Raw genomic sequence first — 21,415 nt, forward strand, 5'->3', positions numbered from 1 at the left:
AATGTGGGAGAGGAACTCTAAAGACAAATCCAGATCCCCTCACCATTTAGCCTAAGTGAGCCAGTTCTTTCGTAACTACTTTTTTTTTTCCTGCCACCTTTGGGTCACGTGCGCTGATGGCATCTCCCTCTTGACACAGTGGATGTAGTTGCACAAGTCTTTGCTATAAATTGAACTTGTGTAAATCAGATCACAGGATTCAATAAAGGATTCTTGAACTGCAGAACAGACTGTGTTCCAGATTATATGGGTAGAGCCAGATCTTGACCTCACACGTTTTATAATTTGGTGAGAGAAACATAGAAGCACATGGATGATGACAACATGAGACATGGTATCAAAGAGAGGAGGAAAAGATACATTCCTCCTAGGACTCGTTTGTAATGATGTGGGAAACCATGCCCTTTGAAATGCCCTGGAGTTCAACAATAAAAGGAAGCAGGTTATGAATACTCTTCAAAGTTCGTATGTTTTCAAATAACATACACTGACATTTTACCTGTCATAAGTTTGAGTTTGCTATATGCATACTTTTTTTCCCCTGTATAGTGGGTTTTGCCAAAGAGCTAAAAATCCAATGACTTAAATTTTTAATAAAATGGAAACTTGTACTGCTTGCACTTACTGTTGCCCATATAGAATTGTCCATGTTTGAAAGCTGCCAAATATGTTTTCAATTTTTATGTATTTATTATAGGTAAGGACAGAATAATGGATGTCTTTCAGTATCTCCTTGTAATTGATAAGTAAGGTCACTTTGTGTTGAGGGGATGTAACTGCTGCTTTTCTGTTAAAAGTAAGTTGCAATCTTATAGGTGTTGCAGTGAGTGGTTAGCAAGCAGAGACAGTTCCATTCACTTGATGATAATATTCCTCCACTGTTTTATTTTACCTTTTCAGTTCAGGTAATGAAAAAAAAAAAGAAAAAGAAAAAAACCTCAAGAGAGTAACTCCAACTCAAAAACCAACTGAAAGCAAGTTTAAATCTGGCCAGTGGATGGATTGTCTTGGCAAATACTATTGTCCACATGCCCTATTCTGGGCACTATGTAGGTGGAGGCAAGGAGCAAAATAAAGTCTCTGCGCTAAGAATGAATTTTCAGGTCTGTTAGGAAAGATATACATTAATCAAAAAAATCACACAATAAATATGTAATGATATATTTAGAAATTAGTAATAGCCCCAAAGCCATGAAATGGACTTGAGTTTTAGGGATACATGTGTGTATGCGGCTGGGTGTTGCCGCGTGGTCGTATTTGCATTGATAAAGTACTTTGCACTGTAACTGGTATTGCCCAACAGCAGATGTGAAAAGATCAGTCAGGAAGTCCAGAAAAGACAGCAATGCTAGTTTAAACTAACGTAATGGCAGTGATGACGAGAGATGTAGGCAGATGACCCAAGTATTACTTTAGGAAAGAATTCGAAAGAATTTAAGCATTAATATTTATCAAGTGACTACAATGTGCCAAATGCTCTTCTAGGTGCTAGGGACACGAAAATGAATATATTAAACAATGACAAAAAAAAGTCCCTTTCCTCAATAAGCTCTCTGTTTTGATATTTCTAAGTACGGTCAACTATGCATTCACATAAGAAAAGAATAATATAGAACAGCTAATGTCAGGTGATTTATAGTCACTATCATTTGACTTTGGTGCATATTAGAAAACTTTTACTCTTGGGGATTCTTTGAGATGCAATAGTAATAATGCATCTAGAAACCCTTTCACAGTATAAATATAACTATAAGGCATTATTAATTTTCTCTTCATAACTTCCTAGTTATATCTAGCTTAGGCTCATAAATGATTTTTGTTTCCTGAGTACACACAAGGTAGGGAGGTACCTTAGTTTCCATGGGCTGATAAAACACCATGGACTGGTGGCTAGGTGGTGTAAACAAATGACATTTATTCTTCACAATCCTGGAGCCTAAGAAGTCTGAAATCAAGATACTCCTAGATTCTGTTTGCAGGGGGGAAGTGGGCTCTTCTTGGTTTGCAAGGTGTCTCGGGTCTTCCCCTGGCAGAGAGTGCTCTGTCTCCTTTTCTCTTCCTATCATACACTAATCCCATCATGGTGGTTCTCTTGACTTCACCTGAAACCGAATTCCAAAGACCTCCATCTCTATCACATCAGGTGTTAGGGTTTCAATATACAAGTTTTGGGGAAACACAAACATTCCACCTATAACAGGAAGACTCCAGAGTGCTAACCAGTGACAAAATAATTTACACTGGAATTTGCTCCTGGTAACAAAGAAAGTGCCAAACAAACATTTGGATTGGAGACTAGCTTTTAGTGGTAGCACCACTGTGGTCCTCCCCCCCCCCCTCACAATTAGAATCAAACTGAAATTGATAGATTAGATTAGTTGATTGAGTCAACTCAATTAGAAGTAAATTAGAGAGATGCTATTTAATGCATTTGAATTCCCTGTTTTTCAAGCCATTAAATCTTTCTTTCTTAACTTTTAGTTATATACAAATTTAAACAAACAAACGTAGAGAGAATAGTGGTGGTAATGATTCCCCTATTTCTATTAGCACCTTCAACAATTATCAACATTTTAAAAAATATTTTATTTATTTGAGAGAGAGAGAGAGAGAGAGAGAGAGAGAAGCAGACTCCCCACTGAGCAGGAATCCTGCCCAAGGGCTCGATCCTGGAATCTGGAGATCATGACCTGAGCCCAAGGCAGACACTTAACGGACTGAGTCACTTGGGCGCCCCAATTATCAACATTTTAACAATTTGATTTCATCTATTCCTTGCTTTAAATTTTTTTTTTTTATTCAATGGGTTATTTGTAAGCAATTTTAAGCAACGTAAGTTTGAACAGTCGTGTCAGCTTTTTAAAATTCCCTAACAACTTTTCTTTTGTAAAGGTTTTATTTATTTATTTGACAACACAGGGGGAGTGATAGGCAGAGGGAGAAGCTGACTCTCTCTCCTCTGAGCAGGGAGCCCAATGCAGGCTCTCTCCATCCCGGGACCTTGGGATCATGACCTGAGCCCAAGGCAGATGGTTCACCCACAGCGTCACCCAAGCACCCGCTCCCCGCAGCAACTTTTCAATAATGATTTTACATTCATTGGTGATCACTGCCTCTGTTCATCATTTCTTCCAGGGTTGCAAACTTGTGATTTTTCAAATTCCATCATTCTTTCTGTATTTACTGTTGGAATTTTTCTAAAAGAAAAGCTTTCGTTAATTCTTTTGTTACCTTAAAGTTACGAACGGATAAATTCCTGATATTTTTCTCTACTATTCCTTTTAAAAAATAAATTTATGGTGTAAGAAGTTGGTGCTCTGACAGCCTCCAGGGTGATCCATTGAATCTTCTTTCTTTCCTTGAACAGTAGGGGAGCATCTCTGCACTATCAAGAAAAAAGTAGTGGGATAGAGTTGTGTTTTTTTCTTTCTATTATTTCACATTGCTAACAGATTATCAGGCGTTCATGCTTATTAAAGGAAAGTAGATGCATGTTGGGGTGAATGGAGAACCCAGCAACAGGCAGGACACAAGGAAGGCAAAAATCACCTGTGATTGTAGCACAAGACGAGAACAGGAGGAAGGGCAAGCAATGTTCCCTGTATCAGCAAAATCACAGAGCTGCATGTATGAATTCAGAAGTTTGAAAGCCGAGATTTCTGTTACTCAGGTGCACTTGGGAGCTCTTGATTCTCAAAATGGAAACCCAGAGCCTTTTCAGTATTGTTTTTCCTAAGATGTTTTATAAGGAAATGTCTGAGGCTGTGAGGAGTGATGCCAACTTAAAGTGCAAACCAACTTACCTCACAGCTGAGTGGGTGACCACCTCCCTCCAGTGAGTTCTCCCAATTGGTTCACCCAGTTTTAGAACATGAGTTTCCTCATCTCAAAAGCCCTCTCAAGCCCTGTGCAAACTGAAATGGTTGGTCACTCCAACTAAACGGAATCTTTTTACTTACAAAATATGTGCACCCTATGTTCAGTTTTATAATTGAGGGGGATAAATGTAATTTCCTTGGTTTGCTGGCCCGTCCTATTACTGTTCCCTTTCTTCTCCTTTGTGGCCAGTGGCATGTGCTTAGACAGGACTATGAAGGAAGGACTCTTCCATATTCAGAGACAGAGAGCAGGAGGTCACCAGGCCACATGGGGATCAAAACACTGCTGTTAGCGTTGCTAACACCTGCTTTCGGTTCATCTGAACAGAAGGCTTGGGAATAATGATGTCCACATAATTGTTTTTATATTAGTATTAGCTATATCTTGCTGGGAAAAATAACTGACAAATCCTTTTCTTTTAGCCTTGAAACTGAGTTGCCTGTGTTGCTAAAAGATACGCTAGTCAGTTCTCATTCCACTTGGCATATCCGTGGACTCTATGGTCCTGCACATATCTTTATCTTGGTAAATATTTCATTTTAGAATATTTTCGTACAATCGAGGGGTCCCAATTGACTAGAGGCAATGATTCTGACATATAAGAGGCTTTCTTTCCCTGTCTGTATACCTACCTATGGGATCAAAGTATCCTTCTCCAATCTCCCTCTACGTATTATCTAGTTACCATTTTCCTGGGTGCCTTTGTCCTATCTTGATGTGGTATAGCTGAACGGATATATTCTTCCATCCGTTGCAAGTAGCCAAGCACTGGATTTTATTCCCTTCAGATCAAACATATTCACAGATAGTATGAAGAGCATGATGTAGCTGCTTTTCAGAATTCCCACTTCATTGGCAAAGATTTTCAACAGTGGCTCTGATTAGGGACATTTTAGCAAAAGCCATGTGGGAAATATAGGAAATCTTTAGTGCCTTAAATGCAGATGATAGGAATTCAAGGTACAAAAAAATAAAAATAAAAATAAAAATAAAAATAAAAATAAGGAATTCAAGGTACAATCTAGAAAGGAAGATAATTAATGGCCACATGGGTAACTTTGGTTAGTATTTTACAAATAACTTTGGGGATGCAGACTCACAAAACGAAGCCTAAGTAAGACACAAATGATGATTTTTGAACATCAGCCAACAGGTAGGTCAGTAATTTGTCCAAGAGAATGAAGAGCTATTGCTGCTTTAGTTTGAGTCTTTGCGCTCATTTGCATTTCCTTTTTGACAGTACACGTGCAAACAGTGCCTTAAAAAAAAAAAAAAAAGTTAAGTCTCAAATTTGGACCAAGTAGATTTTAGATTCTTTTCCTCAAGAGCCATGCATGGGCAAGCAGCACAGCTCTGTGAACCTGGGTTTCCTCATCTTTAAATAGATAATGGGGATCACTGCTCAGTCTGTCTCACAGGCTCTTTATCAGAATCAAATGAGATCATGTAGGAAAAAGGTATTTTCAAGTAATACATCAACTAAGTATTAGTTATAATTATAGAACTATGACCTTCTAAGATTGGAGGGAAACTTTTTATTTGTTGATGTAGTTTTCATAAAAACCATGACAAATTAAAAAAAGTACTCAAGAGCCTATTACACAATGACTGGCACATGATAGACATCAACAAATCTATTATTTCTAATTTGATGGATTCCATCTTCATGTGTATTTCCTTCCAGGAGGAAAATAATCCAGAATTGTCTCATTCTTTCCCTTATTTGGACTTCAATTCTGGCTAGGGTTCTCAATGCTCTATCTACAGATATTCTCTTCCTTTGCACTGAACTATTTTGGGAGAGGAAACAGACCTTGTTTATTTCTAATAATATAAATTTTACAGCATAAAATATAATGAAGCTACTGTTTTTACTGTTTTAAACATTTTCCCAAGGAAAAATTTTTATCCTGGATTAAAGTAGATGTCTAAATTGATTGACTCTTACCCTAAAGTCACTGAAATAACATTTTAATGCCACTTTCAAAATATAAATTTTGATGTGGTTTTTGAAAGGTGAAATAATAAAAGTTTGAAGCTAAAAACAAATGAAAGAATATAATGTGTTACCACCAAAAATACAGATACACACGTTCCATTCTTTTTTAAATTTAAATAATGGCTGTTGAAGTGCATCAACAGTATATTTTTGTCAGGTTTTACTATGTACAGATGATAATTACCCGGTATTTCAAAACGGCCATTTAGGGCTTTCAGATCTGGATCTTTAAATGTGCTATAGGAGCTTCCAGTCACATTTGTTTTATTTAGGTCTTATGGCATCAGAGGGAAGCAGACCACTTTCTCTTGTGACAAAGAGAGAACCCAGGAAGGGATAGTTTTTTTTTTTTTTTTTTTTTTTTTGCACTCACAGGTGATCGGGTTTGTATAAAGAACACAGTGGATAATGGCTGGCTTGTCTTCTGAACAGATGGTGATGGTCCTGTTGCTAGGATAAGGCCTCAAGAATTTAGTTTTTAATTCCATATTATGTGCTTCAGAGCCATGACCGTCCCTAGGTTTCCTGAGGCAAAAATACAAAGAAAACAAAACAAAACAAAAAACAACCCACAAAAAAAATGCACACAGAAAGAGCAGCAGAGAAAAAGAGAGAGGGGGGAGAGGGTATCAGAGGAGAGAGCAAAGACTGGATCCAGGTCAATATAGGCTTTGGGGAAAATGTCTGCTCAGCTGTCTGCAATCACCTGGGTTTGAAAGGCAGGCAGGAAGGAAGATTGGTTTGGCGGAAGAACTGGGCCTTTGATGTCTTCAATACCACAGAGAAAAATACCCATTTCTTCCCATTAGAAGTCTGTTGACTTTCCTAATTAAGATAAACATGTTTCTGAAGGAGTTAGCTCTTACAGCATGGCATTTATAAAACAGCTATATATACACACAAGAATGTTTGCCAAGAATTTTGGCTGATGGTGGTCTTATGAAGCATTTTATAGAAATATTTTAAAATAGTTGTCGCATGTAAAAGTGAGCGACTTTCATTCCCTCCAGTCAATTAAATATCTAATTTCAACTCCAGGAGATAATAACTGAAGTATTTTTTTTTTTTTTATAAATGAATGAACAGTTAGAAAACTGTTAAACACATAGCCCCGAAGCATGAAAAATACATTCGTTTAACAGCTTTATTCTTTTATCGTTAATTTACTTCAGAGAATTTCCACTAGTGTAATTTTCAATGAAATACTGTTATTTTGAAGTCTCTTTTATTGAATATAAGAGCGATGTATGTGATTATAGGCCAACAGTCTCAAGGCCTTTTGGGATGTGGCTCTGTGTTGGCACAGGGTTACCTGCCCGGGCTGTCAGGTCTTCTGTCCAAATTAATCACTTCAATCCATCATCCACTATGTTGTATGTCCTCCCTCCCTGCACCCCTCCCAGGAGCTGATGTTAATTACTTGCCTCAGAACTATCGGATGCAGCTTTAATAATCCAATCATTGAATTTCTATGGTTCCTAGGAATAATGTGACTGATGGCTTTGTATCCAAGGCTTCCATGTCTCTTGTGTCTCACTGTCAAATGTTAGCTTATGTTTGCTGAGTCCCTTACCCTTTGGTTTCAACTAAGATCAAGTACCTGCTAGTGCTGGGACATCTATTCCTCACTCAAAATTGTTATGGGAATGCACCATGGAAAGCAGCCACTGAAGCCTGGATTAGTCAGGCTGGGAGCATAAATCACGAACTGTTATTGTGTTTTAACAGCTGTCAATCACACTCAGGTTTTAATTGGTTGGTTTGGAGGCAAATGATACTATAGGCTTTTTCCCTTCCGCGCCTTCTCTAACCTATGCATTCATGACCCTGTCATGCTGCCTCTCCTGTCACACCACCCAGTGTTTTAGAGGCTCTTCATATAAAATGGCCTAATATTTGTGTTTTTTAGATCCCTGTTCTCATCAAGATTACCTGTTTGGTATTATATATACTCCCGCCGGGCCTTTAAGTAAGGGCCTATCTGTATGGTCTGATTGATTTAATTCAAGGTAAGGTGTTAATGACTTATTAATGGCTTTTTAGATAATACCCTTGCTTTCTGGTAAAGATTTTTAATGATGCGCAAAAATAATGACGAGTGATTAGAATTCTAAAGGCTACAGGAGAAATGGTAATAAGACACGGGGAATGGGACAGATATTTTTGGCAGATATGCTCTTTAGTATTTCTCAACGCATGTCATGTAGACTGCTGCCTTTTCGACCAGAAGTCTGACCAGCCCTGTTTTAGGGAATTTTTGCCATATTCAACTAACTGCGTGTGTCTGGAGATGTGATAGACACTATAATCTGGCTCTTTATTTCTACTGGCTAAGACATGCTATAAAGTCTATCCTCCAAAAAAGCAGACTTCATTTAAATAACCGATTGTTTTGGAAGTGCCCAATTACTGAACTATTCATTTGGCCAAAATTTCCTTTAAAAAATTATTTCCAAACTTATTTGCATGCCGATGCAGGAATATTTTAGCTCAGACTAATTTATTTCAAGATTTGTACTACAGGCGTTGGATCTTTCCAGAACACATGTCCTTATATATTTTGCATTCATTAAGGAAATGCATGAATCAGTTTCACCTGATTGTTCAAGTCACAAGTGAATTGGATATATACCTCTGCTGTTTGTTATGGTTTCTGATTTTAATATTACAGAAACAAAGACACTGATATCTAATTTTATATATAGAAAAAAAAACCACATAAGTATTTTCAAATAAAATCCTGTACTTAAGTGTCCTTTAAATTTAAATGTTTTTTTTTTTTTTATTTTGGGATATTTTGCCCCTTAAGTATTTCACTTTGTTATTTCCCATACTTCATGGGTGTTTGTTTATATCTGTATATGCTTTAATGCAGACAGCTAGATTTTGAAAAAAAAACTTCATATTTCAGAGTTCCCAGATCACCAGAAAGCTGACTTTTAACAACTGTGAAGTCTTGTTGAGTATGACCTCCAATCTCCCCCTACCCTTTAAAATATAGAGAGTTCACGCTGGCAGCAGACTTTAAAATGCTGATTTATGACTACTCCCACTTAACACTTTCAGGATTTGAATGACCACTAAGGCAGCTTTGTAACCAAAAAGGAAAAGTGAAAGGTCATGGCTGTGGCTACGGAAATCATGTTGGGTTTTGTGGGACCAGTTACTTCTTGTTAAGACATTTTGATTGGCCAAGCTTATCAATGAGCATCAAGGGAAGGATTTGTAAAGAGATCTGTGGGGAAGAGGAAAATATTAAGGCTACAGAAAATAACCATGTGTTTTTTTTTAAACCTTGTTTCTCTACATGTACCCTCTTTATTTCTTGATTTTAATGAAGTGTATATATTTTCTGACAGCCACAAAAACTATGAGATACAGAGAGAAATACCATTGCTATTATTGGATGATTTCCTATCAGAACACATCAGGGGGTCTGGGTATTTACAATGAAATTCAGTAATTGTACTTATTGCTTGGTGGGTAAGTCATACAGAAGGGAACAAACCGTGAAAACTGTGCCTGTTATTTTTTGGTGAGCACGTTATCAATCTGTTTAAGTAAACTTTGGTATTACCCAGAAGACTGTTCTCTGCTTATTATATTGCTAACACTGTGTTCAAATTGTGGGAATGTTCTGTCTTAAATGAACTCACTGCGTGCATTTTTTTGTAGAAATCTCGAAACAGAGGGTGGTTTCATTATACACCACAGCTATGGATGTTTTACATACAGCCAAGTGAGTTAAAGACAAAAGTTTTCCTAGCATTATTTGTTTTGTCCTAGATCACTACAGTTTAATGAAAGGATATAAATTTATGTACAGATATGAAAGTGTACAGGCTATGAATTGGTTTTGCATATTTTTAAAGATTTATTTATTTGAGAGAGACAGAGAGTGTGTGCATGAGTGCAGTGGGTAGGGGCAGATGGAGAGGTAGAGAGTCCCAAGCAGACTTCAAGATGAGCATGGGGCTGGACAGAGGGCTGAATCTCGGAACCCTGAGATCACTACCCAAGTGGAAGCCGAGAGTCAGACACCCAGGCACCCCAGCTAGTCCTGTATGGTTTTATATCTGAGTGTAACAACTATCCTGGTCCTTTATAGCTTGGCAGTCCCTAAGAAGTTTAACATGGTATCTTACATAGAATAAAATAACTGATCAATATGATGGATAATATATTAAATCTAAGTATGGCGCAGTTCTGTTTCAAGTGCAAATTTAGCAAAGATGTTTGGGAAGAATTTGGGATAAAAATAAAAGTAAGAAGTCCATTGGAAAAGTTAGGATTTTATTCCAAATCAAAATTCTTCTGATTCAAAGGATGTGGATTAACTGGAAGGAAAGGATGACAGAAGGGATGACAGAGATAAGAGAAAGGAATATGTTGCCTTTAGCACTTGCAACTTATTGACTTCATAGTTATAGATAAGAATATAGGATTTGAGAGTCATTGGGGGGCATAGCGCACTAAAGTAAAACTTTTACGATTATGACTAAGAAAACTAGCTCCTGTGAGCATTTGAGGCTACACCTTGAAGTTATGAAAATGACGGAATAGTTCTTCCTAGAGTGCTTAACCAAACCGGCAATTGCTTGCAGGGTACATGGAGAATCTGGCTCAATACAATAGAGATAACTGAGCCATATCGGTATGTTATCCAAACTATATGTTCTCTACTATTTTCAGATTATAGAGATTGATTCATACTCCATCATTTTATTGCTTTTATTTTTTTCTGGAGAAAGGGGAGATAGTTGTATATATTATGGAATATATATATGTATATATATACATATATATATTAATATTCTGCATGTAAGAATAGAAAGATCATTCTTAATGCTTTAAGAGGTTGGATTATTTTGATTTTAGTGCCTGCAGATTATTCTTTGTGACATTCTATTCTATTTCAATGAATGCTTTTGCTCTTTGCTCTGTGTTTAATACTATAAAGATAAAGATGAGACAACTGGCAAAATAGAGAAGAAATAATACACACATACACACACATACCTTTTAGAAAAATATGCTTAAGATCATAAAGTTTTATCCATGATGGTGCAAGGGCTGGCTTACTCAAACAAAATCCAGCCTCTTTTCATCATCTTTCTCTAAGCTTTAGATTTTGACTATGAAAATTATGATATTTGGTAACTCATTGAAGAATACCCAAAGGGACTCTTTAAGTTGGTACATTTTGCAGAGAGCAAAGGTGGAGAGAATTAAGAAAGAAATAACATTCAACATGTAGCTATTTGCCAGCCTCTGTGCTAAGTACTTTGAAATGACTTTATTTTTTCATCTATTCTTTACAAGAGCTTTCCGACATAGCTATCATGACCCTGATTCTTCATATAAAAAGACTGACTCAGAGAGATTAAAAAACTTTCCCACGTTCATAAGTGGCAGGAACCACAACTGTTTTTCCCCCTCACTACTCTCTCCTCAGTACCTAGTAGTTGGCGGTTCCTTGATACTCGTGTATGTTTCATTTGATATTGACTCCAGTTCCAAAGCCTGTGCTTTCCTCATTATTATTATTCACACTCTGAAAGAAACTATATGCAATTATTAAAAGGTGCTAAGCTTGACTGTGCATTATTTAGAGTTTGCTTTATATATTTGTATACTTCAGTTAACGAGTAAGGTTTTGGTGATAGTCATAAGCCAGTTACTAGAAAACAGGAGAAATCCTTACCAGAAATTGTCTCTGTGGCTCATATCCAAGTCCTGTTCCATCTGTTCAAATAAATTATTATCCAAGGGTCGGCTGCCCCTCAATACCATTTGATCAAAAGAATCTGGTCAGCAGATCAGAAAATTTTTTTTGGCTGGCTGCTTTGACCCACAGTCTCCAATTTCTTCCCAGCTTCCTCCCCACTACCCAATATAGATGTCAGCTTCTTAGACTTCCCTAAGAAGAAACCTGGCCACCCAGTTTTTCTCCATATTCTAGGATCTCTTGTATACAGAGTTTCTTCATTTTGCCCCCTGTCCATTAGTTTCTAAGTTTCTTGCAGACAGGCACCATATCTGCATGTTTTACTACTTAATTAGCTGCATCTAACACAGCACCCAGTCTGCAGTATTTACTTAATAGCTATTTTTCAGATAAATGAATAAGTGCCTTGCTCAAGAGCTGCTGTTTACTACTGGAAGGTACCAAGTGTGCCCCATTACTTCTCTTAAACTTATCAATTTTGTGTTATCCCTCTGACCACATTTGTTGGTTTACTGGGGCAACCATAACAAAATACCACAGATAGAATGGCTTAAACAACAAAATTTACTTTTTCACAGTTCTAGGGAATTGAAGTCTGAGATCAAGAAGATGTCAGGGTTGGTTTCTCTTGAGGTCTCTCTCCCTGGCTTGAAGATCTCCACTTTCTCACTATGTCCTCATATAGTTGTCTCTCAGGCCCCATGTTGTCTGTGTCCTAATTTCCTCTTATAAAAAGCAAAATAATATTGGACTAGCACCCATATCAATTCATTTTACCATAATTATCTTTGTAAAAAGCCTATTTCTAAATACAGCCACATTCTGAGACACTGAGTGCTCTTCTCAACATGCCTGCATATTTTCTCTAGAAAAATATTTCAAAGTAATAATACTTTGTGCATATAAATGCTCATGAAAATCTCTAGGTCTATAATGGAGAGGTTATGTAGACTTTCCTACTTTTAAGTAAGACAAAAATAGTTTAGGTTGTGTGTTGCCTGAAAGATATTCCACAGATCACTCATAAAGTCCTTTCTCTACTTTTTTTCCCCCTATATTTGAGTAAGGACATTCCAACCAAGGACTATTATATGAGCAAGAACTACATTTCAATAGGGCTTATTTGTTTAACAGTCTGCCTTACCTAATTAAAACAGAAATTAGTATTTTGAAGAATACTGGCATCACATCAAAAACTTAAAATATGGGCCATTAGTTTTAATGGTTGGTCTGCAGAAAGCAATGAACCGAATATTGGGTTATAGAAAGATATTGGGGATCAATGTTATGTAATGCCTAAACATTTGGTAAAATGATTGTCTGCAACAACCTGGAAGGCAGACATACTGAGCCAGCTAGTTTAGGAGAAGTGGTTAGGAAGAGCAAGAATGTTTATGTGTTGCTCTTTGTTCTATTTAACATTATATTACAAGGTTGAGATGAGATCAGGAAAGAATAGGCTAATTTGTAAGTATAAATGACCTCCTAGGAATGTAAGGCTGCTTTTTTACTACAGAGAGTAGGCAAAAAGGCTGAAAAAGACTTTGATAGTAAAAGTCCCAATAATTGCTTCCCATTTTAAAAAACGGACTTACCATTATAGCAAAGATAAAATTAAGAGGCTTGGGAATTCTACTTCTAGTATGGCAGTATAAGGAGCTTCTTATATCTTCACCCTGGCAAAACTGAGGAAAATTTTTATAAAGTGAAAGTCTCTGAAAATGACACTATGGACATACAGCAAATGAAGCAATATTTATTCAAGAAAATATATTAAAATCGGTGAGAATATGTGTTCTTTGAACCAAGATCCACACCTTCCCTTTGCTTCTTCACTCTCCCTGAGACTGCTATAGCCAAGAGTACAGGGCAGCAACAGAAGGTTCCCACTCTGGGGAGAATGGACTTCCTTCTACTGATTAGTTGGATAGCTATCTTCCTGAGCAGGGCAGGACATTAGCATTCGTCATCTGCTCCAGTTAGCTGTTGGTGAGGTTAAGTTCTGGGCAAGCATGGCTAAATAGATCCCTTTCTGTCCAGCTGCCACTCGTGGGATGGAGGCTTTACCTTGAGTGTGGTGCTGCTGAGAACATAGGGGCCCTGATCACCTTGTCCAAGTTCATGTGGTGGGAAGTTCTGCAATGAAAGAGATAATAAGCTAAAAAGACCTGAGGCTGCTGCCCCCTACATCTCTACTGGGTGCTACCTTACTAAAGTGATTTTATTTAGAGAGAAACATATCACTGCCCTCTCTGTTCCAGCCATGGCTCAGAGACTTTTCTTAGGGGTGCATGTGGGGGGAGAAGAAGCAAGCCATGAAAGAGACATCTTCAAATTTTATCTCCAATACATTGACCTTCTTTTTGCAGCAGAGTGTGGAGAGATTCAGGCTTGAGGGCACTCTTGAGATGAGTAGAAGTTGTGGTGAAAGGAGATTGATAGATTCCTTGGAGATGTAGTCTAAATTGTGAGCTGGCTAGTTTTCTGGAGAGAAATAGGGACAGAGACAGCTGGAAAGAGCCCTCCTGGGTGTCAGAACAAATCTCAAACACTGACCTAGGAACTGTCTCTTCAAAAGAGTCTGAACTTCATTGTGTTAGTCTGTGAAGCAATTTATCCCGAGAGCATTGTTGAAAACAGTAGAGCAATCAGACAGCAATTAGTGGAGCTGAAGAGTGTGATCAGGGAAAAAACAGTCAAACAGAGCTCTGCCAAAAACTACTGTCATCTCAAGGCATCCCAAGGGCACATCCAAGCTGTTCCCCTTGAGGAACAACAACAGGGGCTTCACACTATGGGGGAGTTGACCTTCCTGAAATAATCCAGACAGTCCCTAAACAACTTAGCAAATAAATAACAAGACCTGAAGGAGGAAGACTATACCCAGATTTGCTACATCAGCTAAAATGTAAGTTTCCAAAAATAAAAAAGAGACATGTCAAGAAAGTATAACCCATATGCAAAAGAGAAAGAAAAAAGCAGGGAGCAGAATTATCTATGAAAACAACTAGATATTGAATTTAACAGACAAAGATTTCAAAATAGCCATTATAAATATGTTCAGATTTAAGAATTAAAGCAACCACAATTAAAAATTTAAAAGAAGGCTATGATGACAATGCATCAAATATGGTCATAAAAAAGATAGAAAAAATATATGAACCAAATGAAAATTAGGGAGTTGAAATATAATAACTGAATAAAAATATTTACTAGAGAGAGGGGCTCAGTTGTAGATTTGAAAATGGTGGAAGAAACAACCTAAAAATTACAAAATAATAGAGATTATGCAATTCAAAGAACAGAAAGGACCCACTTCATGGGAGGACCAGGAAAGAGGAGAGAGAGAAAGTAGCAGAAAAAATAGCCCAAGAAATAACAACTAAAAATTTCCAAAATTTATTGACAAACATTATCCTGCACATCCAGGGAGCTCAATGAACTCTAGTGAAGAAAAGCACAAAGAAATCTGTAAATAGACACACATGGTAAAGTGCTGGAATGCAAAGACAAAAAAAAAAAAACCCTCTTGAAAGCTACAAGCGAAAAATGACTCATTACTTAAAAGGGAACCCCAATAAGATTTACACTTGAGTTTTCATCAGAAACAATGGAGGCCAGAAGGCAATAGAATAACATATTCTAAATGCTCAAAGAAAAACATTGTCAACCCAGGATCCTATATCCAGCAAACCTATCTTTCAAAAATAAAAGCAAAATAAAGACACCTCCAGATAAATAAAACTCAGAATATTTATTGCTAGAAGAGGTGACTTATAAGATATACTAAAAGGATTTATTCAGGCTGAAAGCAAGTGACTCTAGATAATAATAGAATTTAAACAAAATAAAACAAAAAAACCCCACAGGTATAGGAAATGATATAATTTTAGTAGACTGTACAAATCCATATTTATTCTCATTTTTTTCTCTTAACTGATTGAAAAAAATTGTATAAAGCCATATGTATATAATGTGTTGTTGGGCCTGTAACATATAGAAATGTAATATATTTGTCAATAATAGCACAAGGAGGTGGGTGGGAGCAAAGCTGTATTGGGCTAAGGAAATGAATCCAGATGGTAACTTGAATTCACAGGAACAAATGACAACAACTAGAAATAGCAAGATTAATATAACAAAATCTATAAATGCTTCTTACTCTCTTTTCTCCATTTAGGTTCTTTGAAGAACATAAAATTTTATAAATACAATGTATTATTTGGTTTATAACATTTATAGATGTAATATGTACAACAATAATGCCCCCCAAAAGGGGACTATAGAGCTATATAGGAGTAGCATTTCTGTATCTTACTGAAATTAATTTAGTATAAAATTGAAGCTATTTCTGCTAAGTAAAGAGATATATAGCAATTCCTAGAGCAACCACTAAGGAAATCACTAAAAACAAAAGTAAAAAAAATCATTAAGGATATTAAAAATGTTACAGTAGGAAATGTTCACTTAGTGCAAAAGAAGTAGAAACAGAAAAATAGAGGAACAAACAACATGAAAAATAGAGATAAAAAATTAAATGGCAGACATAAATTCAATTATATAATAATATACTCAATATGAATAGATTAGACAATCTAATTAAAAGGTAGAACTTGTCAGACTAACTGCAAAAACAAGACCAACTATGTGCTATCTGCAGGAGACACACTTTAAATGCAAAGATACATATAGATTGAAAGTATAGGAGCATAAAAGATATATATGATACAAACAGTATTATTCTGATACCAGAGCCAAAGATATCACAATAGAATTATAGAGTAATATTTCCTAGATATGGATTAAAAAAATCATCAACAAAATATTAGCAAATTGAATCCAGTAATACATAAAATAATTGTACCATGAGCAAGTGGGACTTATTCCAGGAACACAAGGTTGATTTAACATCTGAAAATCAATGAATGTAATACACCATTTCAATAGAATAAGGAAAACAAAAAAGCCCCACATGATCATCACAATAGATTCAGAAAAATGCATTTGACAAAATTTAGCCTCTTTCATGATAAAAACACTAAACAAACTAGGAATAAAATGGAATTTCATTAACCAGTTAAATAAAGGGTAACTATGAAAAACCCACAGCTAATATCATACTTAATAGTATGATTAAGATCGGGAACAAGACAAGGATATCTACTCTTGTACTTTTTTTTTTCAACATTGTATAGCAATTATAGCCAAGGACAATTATGCAAGAATAATAAATAGTACATATCCATATTGGAAAGAAAGAAGTAAACTGTCTATTTACAGATGACATAATCTAGTATATAGGATACTTTAAGGAATCCAATAAAACTATAAAATATTTTTTAAAACGATTTTGTTTGAGAAAGAGACAGCGAGAGAGAGAGAGAGAGAGAGAGAGAGAGAGAGAGAGAGCACAAGCAGGGAGAGGGGCAGAAGGAGAAGCAGGCTCCCTGATGAGCAGGGAGCCCAAATTGGAGCTCAATTCCAGGACCCTGAGATCATGACTTGAGCTATGGGTGGATGCTTATCCCAGTGAACCATTTCCAAGCACTTTCCCCATTTTTTTCTCTTAAAGATCTTTTTTTTTCGAGAGGGAGCAAGAGAAAGTATAAAACATTGTTTAAAGACATTAAAGAAAATCCAAATAAATGGAAGAACACACATATTCTTGCATTGGAAGATTTAATACTGTTAAAAAGGCAACACCCCAAATTAATCTACAGATGAAATGAAATCTCTGAGTCCCAGCTGACTTTTTTGTAGGAATTCACAAGGTGGTCCTAAAATTCATGTGGAACTGTAAGAGACCTGGAATAACCAAAAACAATTTTTAAAGGAAAGAACAAATTTGGGGGACTCACACTTCCCAATTTTGATATACTACTAAGCAAGAGAAATCAAGACAATATAGTACTGGTATCACAATAAGCATAAAGATTTATGGAGTAAAATTGAAATCCCAGAAATATGTATTTATAATCATCTGATTCCTGAAAATTGTGTCCATTTGATGGATGAAAGAATAGTTTTTCAACAAATGGTGCATTGGACAACTGGATAGCCATATGCAAAACAATGAAATTGGATCTTAACTTCACACTATATACAAAAATTAACATAAAATAAATCAAAGACTTAAATGTTCATGCTAAAACCATAAAACTTTCAGAAGAGGGATGCCTGGGTGGCACAGTGGTTGAGCATCTGCCTTATGCTCAGGACGTGATCCTGGGGTCCTGGGATCAAGTCCCCCATTGGCTTCCTGTGGGGAGCCTGCTTCTCCCTCTGCCTGTGTCTCTGCCTCTCTCTCTGTCTCTCATGAATAAATAAATAAAATCTTAAAAAAAACCCTCTTAGATAAAAACATGGCAAAAAATCATAATGATCTCAGATTTGACAATGAGTTTTTAGATATTGCACCAAAAAGCATGAATGACTACAAAAATAATAAATTCAACTAATCAAAATTGACATTCAAGAAAGTTTAAAGAGAAACCACAGAATAGGAAAAATATTTGCAAATCGTATATATGATAAGCAACTTGTATCTAAAATACATTAAGGACTCTTTCAACTCTATGATGAAGCAACCCAATTGGAAAATGGTTAAAGGAGTCAAATAGATATTTCTCCAAAGAAGATATACAAATGGTAAGTAAACATTTGAAAAATGCTTGATATCTTTAGTGATCAGAAGATCAAAATCAGTTTTGACTTGTTTTACTTTTTTATAAAGATTTTATTTATTTATTCATGAGAGACACAGAGGGAGAGGCCCAGACACAGGCAGAGGGAGGAACAGGCTCCATGCAGGGAGCCCGACATGGGACTCAATCCTGGGTTTCCAGGATCACACCCTGGGCTGAAAGCAGCACTAAACCTCTGAGTCACCTGGGCTGCCCGATTTTGATTTCAAAACCGCAATGAGATACCACTTCACACTCTTGAGAAAGGCTACAATGAAAAAGTCAGATAATAAAAAGTGTTGACGAAGATGTGCAGAAAATGAAAATCCTCATGCATCGCTGTTGGTAATGTAAATTGGTACTGCCACTTTGGAAAAAAGCCTGTAAGTTCCTCAGATGATTAAACATAGAGTTACCATATGACCCAATATTCCACTTCAAAAGAAATGAAAACATATGTCCACAGAAAGAGTTGGACATAAGTTTTCTGATAGCATTATTTATAATAGCCAAAAGTTAGAAATAGTTAAAATATTCATGAACTGATAAATAGAAAAGCTAAATGTGGCACATCCATTTCCAATGCAATATTATTTAACCATATAAAGGAAGGAATGAAGTACTGACACATACTTCAACATGTGCGTGACCCTTAAAAACATTATGGTAAGTGAAAGAAGCCAGTCACAAAAGATCACCTATTTTATGACCCCATTTTTATGAAATATCCTGAAGAGGTCAGATCTAGAGATGGAAAGTCATAGTTTGCTGAGAATAGGAGGGCTGGAGGAGTAGATATGTGGTAGCTAAGGGGAATGAAGTTTCTTTATGAGGTGATAAAAATTCTCTAAGATTGTCATGAGGTTGCACATATTTGTAAATATGCTAAAAACCATTGCATTGTACTCTTTAAATAAGTGAATCGTATGGTACATGAGTTAAATCTCAAAATAACTAAGTGGCTAAACTTTCCATTGGAGCCTATTGTTTTGTTTTAGAAGACCCAGAGCAACTGTCATTCGGTTGAGAGAAAGGCATGAGAGCAAGAGAAAGCAAATAAGTTGATAAACCAACAAAAAATTTAAATCAATAAAAGAGGCCAAAGTCTTAAATCTGAAAAAAGAATTCAGTCGGTTGTTACTGACTCCTGTAACTGACTGGAAACAAACAAATTAGAAGCCAACTAAGAATTTGAGGGAATTGTATTGCTGGTAAAACATTTCCAGCCTTTCGAAACTCTGTGATTATAAAACAGCCATCAGTTCCCCAAATTTACAGTAGTAGGTAATGGACAGTGATGATTTTTTTTTTTTTTAATTTTTTTAAATTTTTTTTAAGACAGTGATGATTTTAATCTCTGAAAGTAAGTACATTTTTAAGTGCTCATTTCAGATATGGTCATGTAGGATAATGGGCAAGGAAAAATATCCCGGTGGGTGCAGCTAGAGCGTGAAACAGTGGACACTGCAACTTCTCCTAGAGAGTTGAATCAAATTCTTGGAATTGATCTAACTCTCATAAATTGTGGCTTTACTATATATGCCCACTAGGGTTTCATTATTGCTATGGCTCTTTGATTATTGTGTGTCTACCATTTTCCTCTCTTCACCCTTGAAGTCTCTATTGGAGTTACCTCATTTGCAATCTACTATTGATGTAGAGACACTTCTAAGAGGAAGAGCTTTTCTTCTTTGTTTACAGCTCACAGGATCACAGAAAAACACCTCACATTTGTATAGAGAGTAATGCAATCACTCAATGGCCAATGGACTTGAGCTGGATGTATGAAGTATATTGTTTCTTTTCAGCATATCAGTGATTATTGAATATTTGATGTGTAGGAAGAAGGGTCAACGTGACTATGGTGATTGGAAGGGTAAAAAAATGTCAGAAACCACGAGAAAGAGAAAGAAAGAAAGAAAGAAAGAAAGAAAGAAAGAAAGAAAGAAAGAAAGAAAGAAAGAAAACAAGCCATAGTATTTTCTTCATGACCATATAGTTACATTTTTTAGCCCCTGTTATATTTGTGATCATGTGACAATGTCTAACCAATAGAATGTGAGTAAAAGACGTGCCTCCAATCCAGGTCCAGCTCATTAAAAATCACTGCAAGCACTTTTTCCATTCTTTTTGCCCTTGCCTTCTGGCTAGAAGGGAGACAATCCCCATGTTGACCTGAGAAGCCATGTGTTGAATATTGCAGAACCTCCATCAGCCTTGGTCTTTGAGCAACTATACAGAGGAGGGACCCATCAGCATTTTTCCTCCCAGTGCCACTATTTAACAAAAACTCTCTTGATTTTGTGCCATTATACATTTCCAGTCTTCTTCTTTTTTTTTTTTTTTTAAAGCAATTAGCCTCCCCTGACTAATATAACTCTCATCATTGAATGCCTTCCCTGTACCTGCTGAGTTTAATAAATTGTGCTCACTGGGTATTCTTTTTTTTTTTTTTTCATTGATTCATGCACGCTCTATGTGGTGGTTTCAATGACTACTCAGACAACTTACATTCTATTCAAGGTGTTTTTTCCCTTCTTGGGTTTTATGTCTTTCTTCTTGTATTTGATCTTATTGGTAGTTTTTTCCATGTAATTTTTAGTTGTATGTGTGCTATATCTGAAATTTAATTTTAAATAAACTAAGAAACATGAGGAATTTTCTAAGGAGGTAGATCAAAGGGAATGAATATAGACTGGCTAAACATGTAACATGGCTATTCTACTTGTCTTCCCTACTCCATATATTTGAAAGTTAAGGTTCTTCAAGGAGGAAATCTATTTTTGGGGGTGCATTCGTTCTTCGTGTGTGAAAGGGTCTGTAGTTGTCAACCTGGATTTTTAGACTTTTTAAAAAAGTTAACTTGGAATGTCATCCAGTAAATTTGATAAATAACTGCAGAATCATTTGAGAATAAGACCAAACAGTTTGGATTGACCATTATTAAGTAGCCTATATAGAGCTTTAATTTGGTTCCTGTATCATCTTGGTAGTTAGCTTTAACATTTCTTTCATTCTTCCCACCTTGCATGTTGAAAATAATCTAGAAAGTAGCATATTAAAGAACCTGGAGTGTTGCTCATTTAAATAATTTATTTTTCAATCAGGGACATCAGTTTGATGATT

The 21,415-nt window shown here is 36.2% G+C and overlaps 1 long non-coding RNA gene across 1 annotated transcript in view; it reads left to right on the forward strand.

Annotated features, from left to right (window-relative positions):
* LOC121481806 overlaps positions 1-21,415 on the forward strand; it is a 61,811-nt gene that overhangs the window by 30,663 nt on the left and 9,733 nt on the right. Inside the window, exon 4 of the long non-coding RNA XR_005985424.1 lies at positions 7,788-7,887. This is a non-coding gene — a long non-coding RNA (uncharacterized LOC121481806). The remainder of the gene's footprint in view (positions 1-7,787; positions 7,888-21,415) is intronic.

Source organism: Vulpes lagopus, chromosome 24 (assembly GCF_018345385.1).
Source record: "Vulpes lagopus strain Blue_001 chromosome 24, ASM1834538v1, whole genome shotgun sequence".
NCBI lineage: Eukaryota > Metazoa > Chordata > Mammalia > Carnivora > Canidae > Vulpes > Vulpes lagopus.